We start from the raw sequence: 7123 nt of genomic DNA, 5'->3' as shown, positions 1-7123 counted from the left end.
TCTTTCCTGCTTTGTCGAAGATTAGTTGACCATAGAATTGAGGGTCTATTTCTGGATTCTCTATTCTGTTCCATTGATCTAAGCATCTGTTTTTGTGCCGGTACCATACTGTCTTGATGATGACAGCTTTGTAATAGAGCTTGAATTCTGGAATCGGATGCCACCAACTTTGGTTTTCTTTTTCAACATTCCTCTGGCTTTTCGAGGTCTGTTCTGGTTCCATATAAATTTTAGGATTATTTGTTCCATTTCTTAAAAAAAAATGGATGGGATTTTGATAGGAATTGCATTAAATGTGTAGATTGCTTTAGGTAGCATAGGCATTTTCGCAATATTTGTTCTTCCAATCCAGGACATGGAACATTTTTCCATTTCTTTGTGTCTTCCTCAATTTCTTTCATGAGTACTTTGTAATTTTCTGAGTATAGATTCTTTGCCTCTATGCTTAGGTTTATTCCTAGGTATCTTATGGTTTTGGGTGCAATTGTAAATGGGATTGACTCCTTAATTTCTTTCTTCTGTCTTGTTGGTGTAAGGAAATGCAACTGATTTTTAATGCATTGATTTTATATCCTGACACTTTACTGAATTCCTGTACAAGTTCTAGCAGATTTGGAGTGGAGTCTTTTGGGTTTTCCATATATAGTATCATATCATCTGCAAAGAGTGATAGTTTGACTTCTTCTTTGCCGATTTGGATGCCTTTAATTTCTTTTTGTTGTCTGATTGCTGAGGCTAGGACTTCTAGTACTTTGTTAAATAGTAGTGGTGATAATGGACATCCCTGCCATGTTCCTGACCTCAGCAGAAAAGCTCTCAGGTTTTCTCCATTGAGAATGATATTTGCAGTGGGTTTTTCATAAATCACTTTGATGATATTTAGGTATGTGCCCTCTATCCCTACACTTTGAAGAGTTTTGTTCAGGAAGGGATGCTGTACTTTGTCAAATGCTTTTTCAGCATCTATTGAGAGTATCATATGGTTCTTGTTCTTTCTTTTATTAATGTGTTGTATCACATTGATTGATTTGCGGTTGTTGAACCAAACTTGCAGCCCTGGAGTAAATCCCACTTGGTCGTGGTGAATAATCCTTTGAATGTACTGTTGAATCCTATTGGCTAGTATTTTGGTGAGAATTTTCGCATCTGTGTTCTTCAAGGATATTGGTCTGTAATTCTCTTTCTTGTGGGATCCTTGTCTGGTTTTGGGATCAAGGTGATGCTGGGCTCATAAAATGAGTCTCATAAAATGAGAATAGGTATTAATTCTTCTTTAAATGTTTGATAGAATTCCCCTGGGAAACTGTCTGGCCCTGGGCTCTTGTTTGTTGGGAGATTTTTCATGACTGCTTCAATCTCCTTACTGCTTATGGATCTGTTCAGGATTTTTATTTCTTCCTGGTTCAGTTGTGGTAGTTTATATGTCTCTAGGAATGCATCCATTTCTTCCAGATTGTCAAATTTGCTGGCATAGAGTTGCTCATAATATGTTCTTACAATTGTTTGTATTTCTTTGGTGTTGGTTGTGATCTCTCCTCTTTCATTCATGATTTTATTTATTTGTGTCCTTTCTCTTTTCTTTTTGATAAGTCTGGCCAGGAGTTTATCAATCTTATTAATTCTTTCAAAGAACCAGCTCCTACTTTCATTGATTTGTCCTATTTTTTTTTTGTTTGTTTGTTTCTATTTCATTGATTTCTGCTCTGATCTTTATTATTTCTCTTCTCCTGCTGGGTTTAGGCTTTCTTTTTTGTTCTTTCTCCAGCTCCTTTAGGTGTAGGGTTAGGTTGTGCATTTGAGACTTTTCTTGTTTCTTGAGAAAGGCTTGTATCACTATATATTTTCCTCTCAGGATTGCCTTTGCTGTGTCCCACAGATTTTGAACTGTTGTGTTTTCATTATCATTTGTTTCCATGAATTTTTTCAATTCTTCTTTAATTTTCTGGTTGACCCATTCATTCTTTAGAAGGATGTTGTTTAGTCTCCATGTATTTGGGTTCTTTCCAACTTTCCTCTTGTGATTGAGTTCTAGCTTCAGAGCATTGTGGTCTGAAAATATGCAGGGAATGATCCCAATCTTTTGATACTGGTTGAGACCTGATTTATGGCCCAGGATGTGATCTATTCTGGAGATTGTTCCATGTGCATTAGAGAAGAATGTGTATTTTTTTTTAAGATTTTATTTATTTATTTGTCAGAGAAAGAGATCACACAAGCAGGCAAAGTAGCAGGCAGAGGCAGAGAAAAGGAGGCTCCCCACTGAGCAAGGGGCCTGATGCGGGACTCAATTCCAGGACCCTGAGATCATGACCTGAGCCGAAGGCAGTGGCTCAACCGACTGAGCCACCCAGGCATCCCAAGAAGAATGTGTATCTTGTTGCTTTGGGATGGAATGTTCTGAATATATCTGTGATGTCCATCTGGTCCAGTGTGTCATTTAAGGCCTTTATTTCCTTGTTGATCTTTTGCTTGGATATCTGTCCATTTCAGTGAGGGGAGTGTTAGAGTCCCCTACTATTATTGTATTTTTGTCAATGTGTTTCTTTGATTTTGTTATTAATTGGTTTATACAGTTGGCTGCTCCTATGTTGGGGCATAGATTATTTAAAATTGTTAGATCTTCTTATTGGAAAGTCCCTTTGAGTATGATATAGTGTCCTTCCTCATCTCTTATTATCGTCTTTGGCTTAAAATCTAATTGATCTGATATAAGGATTGCCACCCCAGCTTTCTTTTGATGTCCATTAGAATGGTAAACTGTTTTCCACCCCCTCACTTTAAACCTGGAGGTGTCTTTGGGTCTAAAATGAGTTTCTTGTAGACAGCATATTGATGGGTTTTGGTTTTTTAATCCATTCTGATACCTGTGTCTTTAGATATGGGCATTTAGCCCATATACATTCAGGGTAGCTATTGAGAGATATGAATTTTGTGCCATTGTATTAACTATAAGGTGACTATTACTGTAAATATACAGTATCTGGTCTACTACTTTTAGGCTCTCTCTTTGCTTAGAGGACCCCTTTCAATATTTCCAGTACGGCTGGTGTGGTGTTTACAAATTCTTTTAGTTTTTGTTCGTCCTGGAAGCTTTGTATCTCTCCTTCTATTTTCAATGATAGCCTAGCTGGATATAGTATTCTTGGCTGCATGTTTTTCTCGTTTATTGCTCTAAGTATATCATGCCAGTCCTTTCTGGCCTGCCAGGTCTCTGTGGATAGTCTGCTGCCAATCTAATATTTTTACCGTTGTACGTTAGAGACTTCTTGTCCCAGGCTGCTTTCAGGATTTTCTCTTTGTTGCTAAGACTTGTAAATTTCATTATTATATGACGTGGTATGGATCTATTCTTATTGATTTTGAGGGGGATTCTCTGCACCTCCTGGATTTTGATGCTTGTTCCCTTTGCCATATTAGGGAAATTCTCTACAATAATTCTCTCCAATATACCTTCTGCTCCCCTCTCTCTTTCTTCTTCTTCTGGAATCCCAATTATTCTAATGTTCTTTCGTCCTATGGTATCACTTATCTCTCAAATTCTCCCCTTGTGGTCCAGTAGTTATTTGTATCTCTTTTGCTCAGCTTCTTTATTCTCTGTCATTTGGTCTTCTATATCACTAATTCTCTCTTCTGCCTCATTTATCCTAGCAGTAAGAGCCTCCATTTTTTATTGTACCTCATTAATAGATTTTTTTATTTCAACTTGGTTAGATTTTAGTTCTTTTATTTCTCCAGAAAGGGCTTTTATTTCTCCAGACAGGGTTTCTCTAATATCTTCCATGCCTTTTTCAAGCCTGGCTAGCACCTTAAGAATCGTCATTCTGAGCTCTAAATTTGACATATTATCAGTGTCTGTATTGATTAGGTCCCTAGCCTTTGGTACTGCCTCTTGTTCTTTTTTTTGTGGTGAGTTTTTCCACTTTGTCATTTTATCCAGATAAGAATATATGAAGGAGCGAATAAAATACTAAAAGGGTGGAAAAGACCCAGGAAAATGTGCTTTAACCAAATCAGAAGAGACCCCAAATCATGGGGGGAAGAAAGAGGGTAAAAAGAAGTTCAGAAAAAAAATTTTTAAAAAGAAAACAAATAAAATAAAAATATAAAAAATATATATATACATTAGACTGGTGATTCGAACAGAGTCACCCACTTAATTTGGGGAGTATTTTGGTCTCTTAGAAGAAACTACCTCCCAAAATTTTAAAGAATGAATAACATATATAAGGTTAAACACAATAAATGTATGGAATATGACTGTAAAGATGAAAAAATTTTTTTTAATTTCTAAAAAAGGAGTTGATAAGATAAGTTGGTTGGGAGAATAAAGAAAAAGAAAGTGGAGAGACTTTGCTCAGGCTGGAGACTAGAACAAAGCCCTGTGCTAGATTTAGGGTGTATTTTGATCTATTAGAAGAAGTTGTACCCCAAATTTTTTTAGAAGAAAAAACACTATGTGTATATGTGATTTTGAACAGATATTGGAGTTTGGGGAAGTCAAGGTAGCTGGAATTTGTGGGTCAGAATAAGAAAGAAAAGGGAGCTGTGCAAAGGGACAGTCTTTTCTTTAGAAAGGCAACACACCACTACTCTAAAACTTAGAGGGCAATTCAAAGGACATAGAGTATGTTGATTAAATTAGAAGTAGGTATAAAAGCTCAAGTTAACATACTCCCAGAATTCAAGAATTTAATGAAGCTACAATAATCAATCATGGTATTGGTATTAAGGATAACCTAATAGGTCAGTGAAACAGAAGAAGGAGTCTAGATGCACATATATGAACAGTTAATGTTTGTCAAAGTGTTTAGATAAGTTAAAAGTTGAAGGACAGACTTTTCAACAACAAATGCTGAAACAACAGAATATGCATGCAGAAAACAAAAACAAAACAAAAACACCTGAACCATTACTTCACCCTTCAAAAAGAATAGAACCTAGATGAGAACTAAAACTCTACAACCTCTGAAAACATAAAAGAAAATCATAACCTGATGTTAGGCAAAAATTTCTTAGGCTATGCAAAGCCAATCTATTAAAAAGTATCACCAAAGAATATCAAATTAAAAGCTTTTACTTTTAGAAGAAAACTATTTTAAAAAATGAAAAGATAAGCCACAAGCCAGAAAAATATTTTCAATACCATGATCTGATAAATGTCTTAAATCTAGAATAGATAAATAACATATAACAATAAGACAAAATGAAACATCACAATGGACTGAGGGTTTGAATAGACATTTCACTGAAGGGCTAAAATAACAAGTCCAAGAAAAGATACTCTACATCATAAGGCATTAGGGATATGAAAATTAAAATCACAATGAAATGTTACTAACCATCCACTGTTGTAGTGTCATATCTAAGACATATTTGCCTAATCCTATGTCATAAAGGTTTTCTTCTGTTTTCTTTTCCTAATGCTATATTTTTGGGTCCACATCCAGGTCTGTGATCCATATAGTATTAATTCATATATATGAGGCAACATACAGAATGACATTTACATTTTGCATAATGATAACCAATTATTCCAGCACCACATGTGTTTCCTTTCCCCATTGCCTTGCTTTTGCATATTTGCCAAAAATCAGTTGTCCCTCTATGTGTGGTTCTACTTCTGGACTCCCTATTATTTTTAGTTAATCTATTTGCTTATTTTGATGCCAGTGCTGTACTGTCTTGATTAGTAAAATTTTAATAAGCCTTGAAATCAAGTGTTAGTCCTCCAACTATTTCATTCTCTTCAAAAGTTATTTTAGCTATTGTAGATCTTTTCTATATAAAGTTTTTAATCAGTTTGACACTTTTTATAAAAGTAGCCTCCTGAGATTTTGGTGTTAACTTTTTTGGATCTATAAATTAATGTAAGGAGAATTTACATATCACAGTATGAGTTCTCCAACCCCTGTTCAGTATAGGTCTCTTCATTTTTTTAGGTCTTCTTTGATTGTATCCAATACTATTTTATAGGTTTTGTACAGGGAGAGTACATCTTTGGTCAGACCTATCTTCAATCTTTTCATGTCCTCTTGGTGTATATGGAGAATCATCAGTCTAAACATCCACACTAAATTTTGTTGGGGGGTTTATCTTGTTTCTGCAGATGGTCACAACTGCAAAGATGTGACCACTTTCTTCAGATAAAACATTAAAAAGTATATCACCTTTCTAGCTCAAGTGAAAAAACCTTGAAAAAGGATTTTAATTGATCTGGCTTCTTCTTCTTCTTCTTCTTTTTTAAAGATTGATTGATTGATTGATTTGACAGAAAGAGAGAGAGAGAGAGCACAAGCAGGGGTAGCAGGAGAGGAAGAAGCAGGCTCTCTGCTGAGCAGGGAGCCTGATGCTGGTCTCCATCCCAGGACCTGGATCATGACCTGAATGGGAGGCAGACACCACCCAGACACCCTTGCCTGGCTTCTCTTATATATGTGACTCTGACTTTATCTGTCAGGAGAGCTTTGTCAGTAAAACAGAAGATAATAGTGGCTTTATAATAGTGGCTTAAATAGTTGGAGGATTATTTTTCCTCCAATAACAAAACTAAGGCAAACAGGCAATAGACAGCAAAGTGACTCAAAACCCAAGCTCTTTCCATTTTTCTGTTCCGACATCTTTCATGTTGGCTTATGTCCTCATGCTCACTGCATTATGGTTACTGAATGGGTACTGCATCTCCAGGTAATACATCTGACTGTTGGCTAGAAAGAGAGCAAACTGGCAAAAGGACAAGCCAACTCTGTCTCTTTGTTCTTATCAGGGGAAGCAAAATATATCCCAGAAATACTATTCAGCAATCATATCTCATTGACCAGAAAAGGGCCACAGGGCCACTCTTAGCCTCATGAGATCTGGGAAATGGATTATTTTATCTTTTCCAACCTCTGACAGAGGATGGGAAAGACTATATTTGAGCATTGGGTAAACCAAGCTATAATGTCTGCTACACTGAAAAACACTATGCCTGGAAGGTAGAAATGCATTCTTATTCCAGCCTGGGTTATGAACCTGTCTCTGCAGTGAGGGGAGGACACATTCTGTTTTCACATGGAAAGTTCAGGGTATGACTAGATTGACAGAAATGATGGTTATCAATTATATACCGAGATCTCTGGAATTT

Source organism: Lutra lutra, chromosome 11, assembly GCF_902655055.1.
Source record: "Lutra lutra chromosome 11, mLutLut1.2, whole genome shotgun sequence".
Classification (NCBI taxonomy): domain Eukaryota; kingdom Metazoa; phylum Chordata; class Mammalia; order Carnivora; family Mustelidae; genus Lutra; species Lutra lutra.
Note: the sequence above shows the minus strand (reverse complement) of the source record.